This window comes from Mus caroli, chromosome 7 (genome assembly GCF_900094665.2).
Source record: "Mus caroli chromosome 7, CAROLI_EIJ_v1.1, whole genome shotgun sequence".
Classification (NCBI taxonomy): domain Eukaryota; kingdom Metazoa; phylum Chordata; class Mammalia; order Rodentia; family Muridae; genus Mus; species Mus caroli.
This window is the reverse complement of record NC_034576.1, coordinates 125,205,165-125,219,334: the sequence shown is the minus strand read 5'-3', so window position 1 is coordinate 125,219,334 and position 14,170 is coordinate 125,205,165. Positions and strand designations below refer to the sequence as shown.

The following is a 14,170-nucleotide window of genomic DNA, read 5'->3' as shown; positions in this document are numbered from 1 at the left end:
CCTCCTCAGTAGCAGCAACCAAAAAAGGCCCCAATAATGGCACGCAAAGGTAACTGAGGGGGCTCATGAGGTAGTGTGTTTGCTACAAAAGCCTGAGGGAGGGCCTGAGTCTGATCCCCAGAAGCCATATAAAAATGCCTGCTGTGGTCCCCACAGCCGTAATCTCAAGCTGGGGAGGCGGAGACAGACAGATTCCAGTCTGACCTAAGTGGTGAGCTCCAGACTAAGAAGTCTCTCAAAGGAGATAGATGGGTCCTGAAGACGACAGCTAAGGTTGTCTTCTGGCCTCCACACATACGTGCATGTGTATGCATATCTCCCCAACACACACACCACATGCACATGCATGCACACATTAACATATATATATATGTATGTATTGTATATATATATATATATATATATGTATATATATATACATGAAAACAGCTAATTGCACAGATGCTCCAATCTTTACTGAGGGTCTGCTCTACTACTCTTTAGGAGATTTCCTCTCTAGGCTAGCAGGAGGTCCTGAGGCAGCATGGTTGACAAGTACCACAGTAGGGGCCAAGTTTATCTTCTGTCTGCTTGTTTGTTTAAAGACAGGGTTTCTTTGTGTAGCCCTGGCTGTCCTGGAACTCACCCTGTAGACCAGGTTGACCTCAAACTTAAAGATCCGCCTGCCTCTGCCTCCCAAGGGCTGGGATTAAAGGCGTGCGCCACCACCACCCAGGATGCCAAGTTAAGGCAACTTCGGGCAGACAGGATAAGAAGCTTGCTACAAGACACACAACTCGGGTGCAGATGTGGTGGGGACATCCTCTGGGAGATGGGGGAGGAGGAATGGGATGAGGAACAGTCAGAGGGCAGACTGGGAGGGGGATAACGACTGGACTGTAAATAAAAAAGGTTAAATAATAATGGTAATAATAATAAGTAATAGACATACAGCTGGTTCATGGAAAGCTAAGAACTGAGCCTACTCATGGCAAAATGAAGACTTTTAGTCACTGTGCTGTATGCCACCTCTCCTATAAGAATCTCACTGCTGTCCCCATTTTATAGACGAGAAGATGGAGGCTCAGGGCAGACTCTGTTTAAGGTTACTGAGTCTAGGAGCCAAATCAGAATGTAGGTAGATGTAAGTGATTTTGCTGTTCACTGCAATCCCACACCACCACTGCAGGGGCCTGTGTCAAGGCCTCAGCCATACTGCAGTGTCTAGTCATTTATACATGTCTCCGTTCACTGAGGCTACAAGCTGCTTTAGAGAAACGACCAGGCTATTCAGTTCTGTTTCACTGGCCCTGGAACAGTTTTGGTGTTTAATCCACTATGCAAATGTTTGCTGAATGAACTAAATAACCGATAACTGGAGGAATGATTGCTAGGGAAGTTTCCAGACCCAGGGTATGGCCTCGGACACTGTGCCTGAGCCTGTCCTCGGCCTCAGGAACAAAGCCCTCCAAAAGGAAGAAAGAAAGAAAATGGGGCGTAGCAAGGATTCCAGACTGGATTCCATGACGTCACCCGAAGTTGGATGTCTGCAGTCGTAAACAAAGGCTCTTGTGACATGGCCCCTGGCCAGGCTAGCCACTCAGCTCCTGTGGGGGAGGTGGTTGAAGAGAGCAGCCCCCATGTTGGCCTCTACCCTGTATTCAGCCTCTGGATTTAGCAGGTAACTCCTCCAAGGGAAAAACCAGGACAGGAAATCATGTTGCCATGGAGACCAGAGAGGCCTTTCCAGACAGAGGGAAAATAAACACACTGTGCTTGGACTTAACCCCCACCAAGCCACGGAGGCCTCATCTCCCCGCTAGGGAGGCCCCGACTTTCTCTGGAAACTTTGAGTGGACTCTCTTCCGAGTACCCTAGACATCAAGAGCTCCGTGAATGGGTTACTTGACCTTAGCCGTGTCCCTGGGGCAACAGGAGCCTGGGGATGGAGGAAGAAGCCCTTTTGTAACTTCACCTTCAGGCCTTCTCAGACTCTCAGAGCTGGCAACTGAATTCTGACCATGACAAAACATTTATGTTGTGTCTGTTGTAAGCCAGGTTCTACCTACTTTAGAGTTATTAAACTTATTCGGTCCTCATAGCAATCATTATTATGATACTTTTACCAGTGAGGAAACAGACAGCCAGAGACCGAGTGGCTCTTATAAGGTCATATATAGTTGGTAGTGGCACCAGAATTTAGTGTACTTTGCAATGTTTGAACTACAGATTCATTGTACAGTGTGACCCCCTATCGTTTGATGAACCACTATCCTGAATGATTGCTATGGGGGGGGGGGGTTAAATTCAGTGTGCAGTTATTGAGCACCGACTGTATAATAGGCATTATATCGAGCAAAAAAAGAGTAGCAAGAAAGAGACAAAGATGATACCAGGACACACAGCTTTCGGTACAGAAAGAAGGGGTCCTTCTTTTCAGTCTCAAGGTGGGAACAAGTTGGCTCTTTGGGAGAGGTGAAGAGAAGCCAGAGGAGCTTCTAATTTCTAATTGAGGGCTGGAGAGACGGCTCAGTGGTTGAGGACACTCGACTGCTCTTCCAGAGGTCCTGAGTTCGATTCCCAGCAACCTCATGGTGGCTCACAACCATCTGTAATGGGATCTGTTGCCCTCTTGTGGTGTGTCTGAAGAGAGCAACAGTATACTCACATATATAAAATAAATACATCTTTTTTTTAAAAAAAATCTGATTGAAGAGGTGGAGTTTGCTCCCATATCTGACTCAGAGGAAGCAGTGAGGAAATCAATCTGTGCCCTGCCAGGACCTGTGCCTGCCATGGACCTGGGGCCAAATCAATCTGTGCCCTGCCAGGACCTGTGCCTGCCATGGACCTGGGGCCAGCCCCTTCAGGCTGAATGCCAAAAGATACCTGCTAGGGTTATCTGTCTTGGTAAAAATCATTACTTTTTAGGTTAACATATGAAGCGATGGGTTTCCTCGTGGCATTCTCATCAGTACATGTCTCTGCTCTCATCTGTTCCCCATCCCCACCTCCCTCTCCTGTGCTCCCTCACTGCCGCCCACCACTGTATTTCCCCTTTGAGAATTGTCTCAGTTAACCCATTACATGCGTTCCTATCACATGTATATGTTCGTTTGCTTCCTATTGCTATGGTGGAACACTCCGACTCAAAGGAACTTGGGGAGGAAAGGGTTTACTTGGCTTACACGTCCTGATCATGGTCCTTCAAAGGAAGCCAAGGCAGGAACCTGGAGGCAGGAACTAAACCAGACACCATGGAGGGATGCTGCTTACTGGCTTGCTCCCTAAGGTTCGCTCAGCCTGCTTTCTTATGCAACTCAGGACCACCTGCCCTGGGGTGGCAATGCCTGTGGTGAGCTAGAGCCCTCCCCCACTCCACATTAATCAAGAAAATGTACCACAGGCTTGCCTATAGCTCAATTTGATGGGAACATATTCAGTAGAAGTCCCCTCTCCCTAGGTGACTCCAGCTGTGTCAAGCTGACAAAAAGTAACCAGCACAGTGTATCCCACCACCCTCCCTCTCCGTTACCAACTTCCCTAAAGCTCTCTTCCTACAAAACCAAACAGACGAATATCGTTCCAAATCTCAGACCCACAAGACAAGAGCCGACATGATGGTTCTTTCACTGCTGAGTCTCAGTCTCACTCATTGCCCTGCAAATGCATGTTTTCACTCTTCTTTATGGCTGAATAAAGCCCCACAGTGTAAATGTACCACATTTTCTTTATCCATTTATCTGATGACGGACACCTAAGCTGGTTCCATTCCCTGGTGGTTGTGGATAAATATAGATAAGCATAATAAACATGAATGTGTAAGTATCTCTATGGCATGCTGGCCTAGAATCCTTAGGGTAAATGCCCAGTAATGGCATAGACAGGTCACATGTACACCTGTTTTTGTGTGGCCCGCAGGCTAAGAACAGTTTCCCATTCTCATACTATTGAAAAAAAGATGTAAAGTAAAATAAAGTAAAATGAAATGAAAAACATTTTTAAGTTAAAATGTGAAAAGAGAAAAGGGGAAACAAATTAAAAATTAACAGAAAGAGAGAAAAGAATTAACATACTGTTTGATAATATAGGAAAATTACATAAAATTCCAGTTTGGAGCTGGGCAGTGGTGGTACACACCTTTAGTCCCAGGACTTGAGTGGCAGAGGCAGGTGAATCTCTATGAGTTGCAGGCCAGCCGAGAAAATATGCTGAGTTCCAGAACAGCCAAGCCTACACAGAGAAATCCTGTCTTGAAACACAAAACAAAACAAAATTCCAGTTTGGGTGTTGTAATGGTTTGTGTATGCCTGGTGTCAGGGTCTGGGGTATTGCTGTGATAGGCCTGACCATGCTTTTGTTTGGAGAAGTGTGGATCTGGGGACTTTGGAAAGCAGTAGAATGCTTTAAGTGGGGCTTAATGGGCTATTCTAGTAGGAATATGGAAGACACTGTTGCTGAGAGTGATCTGAACTCTGCAGACCTGGCCCAAGAGGTTTCAGAGGAGAAGAATTTTAGTGTGTGGCCTAGAGACTATTTCTGTGTTATTCTGGTGAAGAATGTAGCTGCTTTTTGCCCTTGTCCAAAGAATCTGCCTGAGGCTAAGGTGAAGAGATTTATATTAATTGCATTGACAAAGGAAGTCTCAGAAAAGCCCAGCAGAGACTCTGTTCTTTGGCTAAGTTGTAGGAAGAGCGTTTTGAACAAGCATAGCAAGCTTAGAAGGAAAGCATAAACTATATGGTTTGAGTATTAAAGGGGCATCAGGAAGTTAAGTGGAGGTGCGGTGGTCTAAGTGAGAATGTCCCCGTAGCCTCGTGGATTTGAACACTTGGTCCTCAGATGGTGGTGCTGTCTGTGGAGGAAGTATGTCATTGGGCATGGGCTTTGGGGGTTTAAAGACTTGCACGGGGCTGGAGAGATGGCTCAGAGGTTAAGAGCACTGACTGATCTTCCAGAGGTCCTGAGTTCAAATCCCAGCAACCATGTGGTAGATCACAACCATCTGTAATGGGATCTGACACCCTCTTCTGGTGTGTCTGACACACTAGTGTGCTCATATACATAGAATAAATAAATTAAAAAAAAAAAACTAGCACGAAATCCTTTGTTCGCTCTGTTTCCTGCTTGTGGTTCAAGATGTGAGCTCTCAGCATTCTGTGCATACCACCATGCCCACTGCCCGCTGCCATGTTTCTCCGTCATGGTGGACTCCTATCCCTCAGGAACTGTAAGTCCAAATAAACCGTTCCTTTTGTAAGTTATCTTGGCCATGGTGTTTTATCACAGTAATAGAAAAATAATTAATATAAGAGGTGGCAGAGCCAGGCTACGGACCAGGGCCTCCAGACCTTACTTTGTTCCTTCTTCTCTTTCTTCCTTTCTCTTTTCTTTACTTGCAAATGTTCATTGCAAGAAGTCATTGGTCTGGTTTGAGGCCTTTAGCTTCTGTTACACTATCAACACTGGATCTTCACCGGGACTCCTCTCAGTTACCTGGTTGTTGCTCTGTGCCATCAAGATCCTGCAACTTTGGATCTGCAGGATGGGCCCCTTCATGTGCTCCAGCAGTTCATAGATGAGGTGGATGTTGGGGTGAACCAACTCAAAGTCCTAGATCTGGGCCTGGAATATAGCTGAGTTGATCAGCCCTCTACCTCTCCCTGACCCACACCACCAGGGCAAGCTCTCCTGCACTGCACTGGCTAGCTCACTCAATGCCTCAGCCAGCAAGGAACAGGGCCAGCTCTTCTCTCAAGCCCTTGGGGCTGGCTTACCTGCACCAGAGTCAGCTCTACTGTGCTGCCCAGACAAGGTGTAGAGCCTGCTTTCCAGAGTGCTGCAGTCAGTGAGGGGCTAGGTGGGCCTCCAGAGTTTTAGCTCTCAGCAACTGTTCCCCTCTCTCAGAATGAGGTTGTGTCCCAGAGGCTGGAGAGCTGAAGAAGTCACTCTCACACTGAATATTACCTGAGCTGCTGCCGCACTTGGCATAAAGGCTGCAGGTGGGGCCAGGAAGCTCCACTACTTTATAGTGTTTGCGTTGGGCACATAGGCTCCTTGACCTCTGCTGTGCAACAGTTTCCTCAATGATTAAAACCTCCCATCCAAGGGGGAAGCTCTCTTTAAGACACAGGATGCTGTTAGAGGTCGGTGAAACAACAGAATGCTGTAAGACAGAGGTTCTCCCAACTTTCAGAACACTACGACCCTTTAGTATAGTTCTGCATGTTGGGGTGATCCCCAACCACGTGATTATTTTTATTGCTACTTCATAACTGTAATCATGTATGGAAGCAAAACATAAATTTGCTACTATTACAAATCATAATGTAAATATCTGATATGCAGGATATCTGAAATGCGACCCCTGTGAAAGGGTTATTTGACCTCCAAAGGGGTCAAGATCCACAGGTTGAGAACTACTGCTCTAAGGGGCTATGGAACACTCCTTCTTGCAGGGAAGCTTTAAAAGATCAGGAGTAAACAACTCAAAATAGCTTCAGGAAGTTCCTGAAACTGAGTGGATTCTCTAATGCCTGCCCAGCCCACCCCCCAAGCTTATGCAAACTGTAAGAACGCTAGAGAGACACTCTAAGGGCAACCAAACTTCCTGGAAGAGGCTCAGGAGTAACTGAGCTACTTGGAAAGGACACTCTCTGTGATAATTTTAATAAGAATGTTTTCCATAGGCTCATATATTTGAATGCTTGGTCACCAGGGAGTGGCACTACTTGAAAAGGATTAGGAGGTGTGGCCTTGTTGGAGGAAGTGTGTCGCTGAGGGTGGGCTTGGGGGTTTCAAAATCCTCAGCCAGTTTCAGCAGCTCTCTCTCCTTGCTGCCTGTGGATGCAGATGTAGAACTCCCAGCTACTTCTTCAGTCCCATGTCTGCCTGTATGTCACCATGCTCCCTGACACAATAAGGACTAAACCTCTGAAACTGTAAGCAAGCCCCAGAAAATCCTTTCTTTTTAAAGAGTTGCCTTGGTCATAGTGTCTCTTCACAGCAAATGAACAGTGATCTTACATTCCCCAACCTGTTGAACTGCTTTGCAGTTTATGTGATACACCTCAGGTTTCTAGCTTTTATAAGCTGTTACCTATGTTGCAGTGTGCCTTGGTGATGCAGCTGTCATTTATGCTCTTTTAAGTAACCCCTCACCTATATTCCTGTAAATAATGCCAATAAAACTCATTGGTCACCGAGTTTTTGGTAGAATTGATATTTTAGCCTGTCATATGATCCTTGCTTGTTGCCCCCCCCCAAGAATAGTATTATAAAAAAACCTTAGGCCCGCCCCCTCGGTCCTTACGAACATGGAGCTTTGGGGCCTCCAAAATCACAGTGTGACTTTAGTCAAACTCATCAATGTCCCTGTGCCTTCAGTTTATCTTTGGCATGTAAGGATTATTAGGAGGATTAAACTTAGTGATACATTTACAGAATACTTAGTGGATATCATAAGCCCTATGTCTTGGGAATCTGAGAGGTCCTGAGTTCAAAGGGCTGTATGGCTTCCTTTTGGTTTTGACAAATAGTAACCCTGGAGGATAGGAGGGAGGGGAGCAAGTTTGACATATAGTCTATGCCCCATAACTATGGGTTCCACCTACATTAAAGATGCCTCTGCTACCCTCATGGCCTTCTGTACCTTAGTCTGTACCTCAGTCTGTTAGAGAGGCCACTGCTCCTCTTGGCTTCTCCAGCCCCATCTGGCTACGAGAGCCCACGTTCTTAGCCTCACATCCTCTTGGGTTTCTTTCACTTCATCCTCTCTTTTTTTTTTTAAAGATTTATTTATTATATGTAAGTACACTGTAGCTGTCTTCAGACACTCCAGAAGAGGGCGCCAGATCTCATTGCGGATGGTTGTGAGCCACCATGTGGTTGCTGGGATTTGAACTCTGGACCTTCGGAAGAGCAGTCGGGTGCTCTTACCCACTGAGCCATCTCACCAGCCCCTCACTTCATCCTCTCTTTGGAAAATTTCTTTCCATGAAGTGCTCCTTATGTGACCAAATTAAAGCCTGCCTCCTCTGTCCTGCTGGGGTCTTACTGAAGCACTTCCCACTGAAACTCATTAGCCAAGCACATCTGGGAGACCCCATGGGTCCTGCCCAGCTTCCCCAAACTAGAGCTCCCCAGTTCCTTTCCACAGCATTTATAGTTGAATGACCCATCAAAACATCCTATTCCCTAGAGATAGACAGAGGTACTTTCACATGTTGGTGGGTAAAATCACAGTATAGCACAGGCTAAGCACACAGGGATTTGGCAATACATTTCAACAGCTGGGTCCCTTTGACCCAGTAACTTAATCTTTAGGAATTGATCTCAAGGATAATAATCCTATCGGTGAGTACTGGGATGACAGTATGTATCTGACAGTAGTTGGCTAGTTAAATTAATTCAACCATGGACGTGGAGAGATGGATCAGTGTGTACAGGCACTTGTTGCTCTTGAAGAGGACCCAGGATCAGAACCCAAGGTTCATAACCATCTATCTGTTACTCCAGTTCCAGGGGATCCAACACCCTCTTTTGACCATTGAGTACTCATATGGTACATATACATACATACAAGCAAAATACTTGTACACCCATAACATAAACAAATATAATCAAAAATTAATTGAACCATTTTAAGGGCTGAGTGGGACTGGGTTGACACTCAGAAAAGTCCTAACCCTGACTAAGCAAATGCTCTACTGCTAAGCAACATCCCAGTATGTATGTATGTATGTATGTATGTATGCATGTATGTATGTATGTATGTATGTATGTATGTCTATGTTCATGCCATGGCAGGAGTGTAGAGGCTGGAGAACAACTTTTAGAAATCTGTTCTCTCTTTCTACCTGTGGGTCCTAAGGATAGAACTTAAATCCTTAGGGTTGGTGGCATGTACCATTATCCACTGAGCCATCTCTCTTGCCCCGCAAATTGAGTGTTCAGTAACTTGCAAGCTTTCTAAGCTCCAAAGATAAAGCTGCACACAAGTGTAATACAGACTCCTTCTCACCCAGCTTCCAGCTAATAGCTGGATTACTGATAGATGAAAAGATAACAGTGTGCAAACCTGAAATCCCACATTTATGGGGCTAGACGGGAGAATCATAAGTTTGAGGTCATCCTTGGAGTTCTAGGCTAGTCTGAACTACTTAGTGAGAACCTGTCCTGAGACAAGGAAGTTAGGGGTGGGGTGGGGGATAAATTAAGTATTTACATATCCATACCAATGAAAGATGTCCTATCTCATTAATAGAAGAAAATTACAGATTCCAGAACAGGAAGTTAAAAAAAATCCATTTATCTCCCCAGGCTCTGGGAATCAAAATTTACCTTCAGTAAGCTACACAAAGGCAAGGGCATAGCATGAGCTTAGGATGTGTAATGTGTGTAAAGGTCTGGACCAATCCCTAGCGCCAAACACAAAACAAACTCCACTGTCCTGAAGACCTTTTCATAAAAGTGGTGTCTTCTAATTATCTTCCAATATTTCATTGTGTGCATGTGCCACAGTTTGCCATGGAGTATCAGAAAGCTTAGCTTTTATAGCAATAAACTATATATTATATTAAACGATACACAATTGTTATACAGTGATCCATTGCTATATAACAAGTTACCCCAGAATTCAATAGCTTAAGACATCAAACATGTAGCCGGGCGTTGGTGGCACACGCCTTTAATCCTAGCACTCGGGAGGCAGAGGCAGGCGGATTTCTGAGTTCGAGGCCAGCCTGGTCTACAGAGTGAGTTCCAGGACAGCCAGGGCTACACAGAGAAACCCTNTCTCGAAAAACCAAAAAAAAAAAAAAAAAAAAAAAAGACATCAAACATGTGTCATTCCATCTTCTCCCAAGGTTGTGGCCAGGTATGTGTCAGGCCTGTGGTCTCACCTCCTAGCTTGGATCTAGGAGATTTTCCTCCAGCCTAACTCATAATCTTTGGCAGACCTCTTCTCAGTTTGCTGGCTGTAGACTCTTCCTCTGTTCCTTGACACATGGCCCTCTCCATATGTCATGAATGAACAGAGGCGTTGTCTCAAAGAGAGCCAGGATGAAAGCAGAATCTTATCACCAAAGAGGGACACGAATTCTCCTCATTTGGGCTGACTCTGTTAATGGGAAGTGGTTCACTCTCTCCTACATTCAAGGGGCAGAGACTTTATAAAGGGCATGAATAACAGAAAGTAATCACTGGGAGAGACTGCCTGGAGTGGTGGTGCACACTTTAATCCCAATACTCAGGAAGCAGGCAGGTCTCTATGAGTTCAAGGCCAGCCTGATCTACATAGTGAGTTCCAGGCCAGCCAAAGCTACAGAGTGAGGCTCTGACTCAAACAAAGAACAAACAATGATCCAGGTATAGTGGAGCATACCAAACACTCAGGAGGCAGAAGCAGGTGGATCTCTGTGAGTTGGAGACCATCCCAGTATACAAATCAACTCCCAGGCCAGCCAGGCTGTTTAGAGAGACCCTGTTTCAGAAAAAGTAAATAAAGAAAAAGTCAAGGACACTGCCACCCATACAACTCCAAGCACAAAGTCAGAAAGTAGGCCTGAACAGTGAGTGTGAAAGGGACAATGGAAGAGGCGCCATCAGTCCTACGCAGGAGCTGACAGGCAAGGCATTATTAATTCAACAAATACATGTGGAGTACCTGATCACCAGCCTGGCATCATGTTTATATATCAGCTATAAAATGGTAAATAGAACAGAAAAGTCTCAGGCCCCTTGAAGTCAGCAGCATGGCAGAGATGAGCCGAGGCCACGAAAGAGCTAAAAGCACAAAAACCAAAGCCTCATAGTTCACAGGTGATTTACAGGCAGACTCCTCAGTCTGTGACTGACAGGACATGGGTGAGTCACAGCAAGGAACACTTGAGGGTCAAACTCCCAGGCTCAAGGTTGGGTGGCTGGTGGATCCTAGTGCTTTTCATGTCAGAAAGGAAGTTGGAAGGAGAACAAACCTAGTGAAAGTTAATAGCCAATATTGAATTTAAGGAATCCACATGGGCCCAGGCCCATCATCCTAGCTACTTAGGAGGCAGTGGGAAAAGGTTCAGAAGTGTAAGGACCACGCTGACCTACAGAGAGAGTTTAAGACCAGCCTGGACAACTTAGTGAGACCCTAACTTTAAAAAGAACTAACTAACTAACCAACCAAACAAATAACCAAACAAAAAGCAAAAACAAGGGAAAAAAACCCTGAGAAACAAACAACAAAACAAACAAAACTCAGGACTGGGCATATAGTATCACACACCTTTAATCCGAGCACTCAGAAAGCAGAGACAGGCAGATCTCTGTGAATTCAAGTCCAGCCAGGTCTACATTGTGAGTTCTAAGGCTATGTGGTAAGACCCATCTCAATAAACAAACAAAACATGAACAAACCATTTGTTTAAAGGTCTGGAGTTGTAGCTCAGTGATACAGTGACTGCATGTGCAAGATACTAGGCTCAATTCTCAGGATGGAAATAACAAGAATTTAAAGAATCAACGGGCTACCAGGTGATATTCAGGAGCTGAGTGGACAGCAATGGAGGACCTTGGAACTGATGTCACCTCACAGTAAGAAGGCAGTGATGAGGTGGTCAGTTTTAAAGCCATCCCAGTGAATGCAGAAAGAGAAGAAGGCTTGCAGAGCGTAGAAACTAGGAATCTATAAGGGATGGGAAAGAGAAAAGAGACGAAAAAGAAAGAAGACCAAGGGGGACGCAGCATCTGGAAGGCTGTCGTGGATTCTGTGAAGGGACCTGGTAGAGAAAATAATGACTGAGTACATTGAAAAAAGCCCTCAGGCACCCGGTGTGTCTCCATTGGTACAAAAAGGAGGTCACTGCCTGCAGAGAGGGGAGTGGGAAGATGAACCATTGAGAGCCAAGGATGGAGAGAGGAACGCAGACCACTGTTGAGTGTTCACATCCTGTGGACACATGCCCGGGTTGGGAGACATTATCTAAATGAAATGTCCTTCCCGGAAGCATCTAATGTCTGAACAGCTGCCAGCCTTTCCTCTTTGATTTGCTCCTAATGCACAGTTCCATTAGGCCAGGTGATCAGGCGAGAAAAGCTGAGGGTGGCTTGTTGTCCTGAGCTCTGGGACAGGAAGTAACATAATGTCCAGTGGACGGTGAAGCAGAGGCTCCCAGAGCTCAGGCAGCAGATGGTGCGAGTTCCCAGACTTCATGTACAGAACCCGAAAGGACCCCCCTGTTCTCCCTCCTCCTCTTCCTCCTTGGTTTATATGAAAAGCAGAGGCTGAATCCACCTTGTTTTCTTAGTAATTTTAAATTTTTAATTAAAACATAATTCTATCATGGGCCCCTTCTCTTTCCTCCTTCCAGTGTCCCCCCCCCCCTTACTTTCTCTTTCTTTATTATTGTTACACGTTCATGAATATATAAATACAACCTGTTGAATCTGTTTAGTATTGCTTCTCTGTATGTGATTTCAGGGCTAACCACATGATATTGGGTAAACAATTAGGGGATTTGCCTCTGAGGAGGACCAATTCCCCTCTCAGTCATTAGCTCCTGGGCCTATTTGGCTCCCTTCTACTTTAGCATGTCTAGTATTTTTCTCAGTGCTCAGGTCTTGCTTAGGCAGCCATAGGGTTGTGGTGTCACGACTGAGACCCCATCATTTCTTTCTTTTTTTTTTTTTAAGAATGGGTAATATTTATTTATTTATTTATTTATTTATTTATTTATTTATTTATTTATATGTAAGTACACTGTAGCTGACTTCAGACACTCCAAAAAAGGGAGTCAGATCTCATTACAGATGGTTGTGAGCCACGATATGGTTGCTGGGATTTGAACTCATGACCTTTGGAAGAACAGTCAGTGCTCTTACCTGCTGAGCCATCTGACCAGCCCGACCCCACCATTTCTAATAGACACAATCCCACTACAGCCTTCACAGTCCTTGACTCTATCTTTCTGCCTCCTCTTCTGAGATGTTCCCTGGGCCTCAGGGGAAGAGACTTTACTGCAGATGTATCCTTTGGGGTTGGCACCCCTGGTTCAGTTGCTCTCTGTATCTTGAACATTGGTGGATTTTTGTGATGACCTCTGCTGAAAAGTGAAGTTTCTTGGATGCAAAACCATCTCTCTGTACACTTGTGCCCATTCTAGTATATCATGTGTGTGTGTCCACACGTGTTTCTGAGCACGCGTGTCCCTGTGTGTCTGCCTGCAGACATGCTGTTTCTTTGCTTCCTTTTTCCTCTCGGGAGACTCAGAAAACTGCATGGAGTCGGTAGTATCAGTAGAAGAAACTGGGTTGTGTTAGCTTCCCTTCCATTATCATCCTTGTGACCCTGCATGAGGAAACTGTTTTCACATGCTTGTGCGGATCTAAGAGTACAGTGACTGTATGCGTGCAGGGTGGGGTGGGTATTTTAGGAGAATAAAAAACGCTTGCAAGGGTTGGTTTATGAAGTCTCATTATCCTTTGCAATCAATACTTTGAGGACTTTGTCTTCGTTTCTGCGTAATCCAGTTGCAGTGGGGGGGGGAGGGACACCCCACTTTCATCTGAAATCTGTGCTCAGTCCCTCTCCAGGCCACTTTCTAAGGAGCTCCAGACTAAGGTCTGGACTAATACTACATTTATTTATTTTATTATTCAGTGCCAAGCAATTAAACCCAGGGCCTTAGGTTCTCTAAGCATGTGCTCTGTAGCCAAGCAACACTGTGCCCTAGGAAGTTTGAATCGTAAATTGGAAATAAAATGTTTACAAAACATCAGGCTTGAGATGGTCTTCCATTGGAAAGTGAGCATTTATAAAAGCCCTGATACCAGGGCTTTGGGGAGCTTTGAATGAATTTGCTGCTTGCCCTTCCCCCATCTCCCCTTTTGCTACTGCTACAACCCGAGGCTCCTCTCCACACAGAACAGGCACCCCCGGGTGAGTGTAGACCTCTCTCTGGGAAGAGCTTTGGAGCCAGAAGGTTGAGGTGTGAGTTCATTCTGAGACTCCAGCTGTGTGACCTTGAGCTCTGGCATGCCACCAAACCTGTTTTTCCTAGCTGCTTTTTCTCACTCGTTTTTTTTTTTTTTTTTTTTTTTTTATTTATTTATTTAGGAACATTTTCATGCATGCAGAAAGCTGAGAGAAAAATGTTGGGACAGCCGATATGACAATATAGAATTAATAATCTGACGGTGAACTTAC

General features: G+C 45.2%; 1 long non-coding RNA gene across 1 annotated transcript in view; it reads left to right on the top strand.

Annotated features, from left to right (window-relative positions):
- Positions 1-1,607: 1,607 nt before the first annotated feature.
- Positions 1,608-14,170, top strand: part of LOC110297210 — a 22,619-nt gene continuing 10,056 nt past the window's right edge. Inside the window, exon 1 of the long non-coding RNA XR_002378254.1 lies at positions 1,608-1,660. This is a non-coding gene — a long non-coding RNA (uncharacterized LOC110297210). The remainder of the gene's footprint in view (positions 1,661-14,170) is intronic.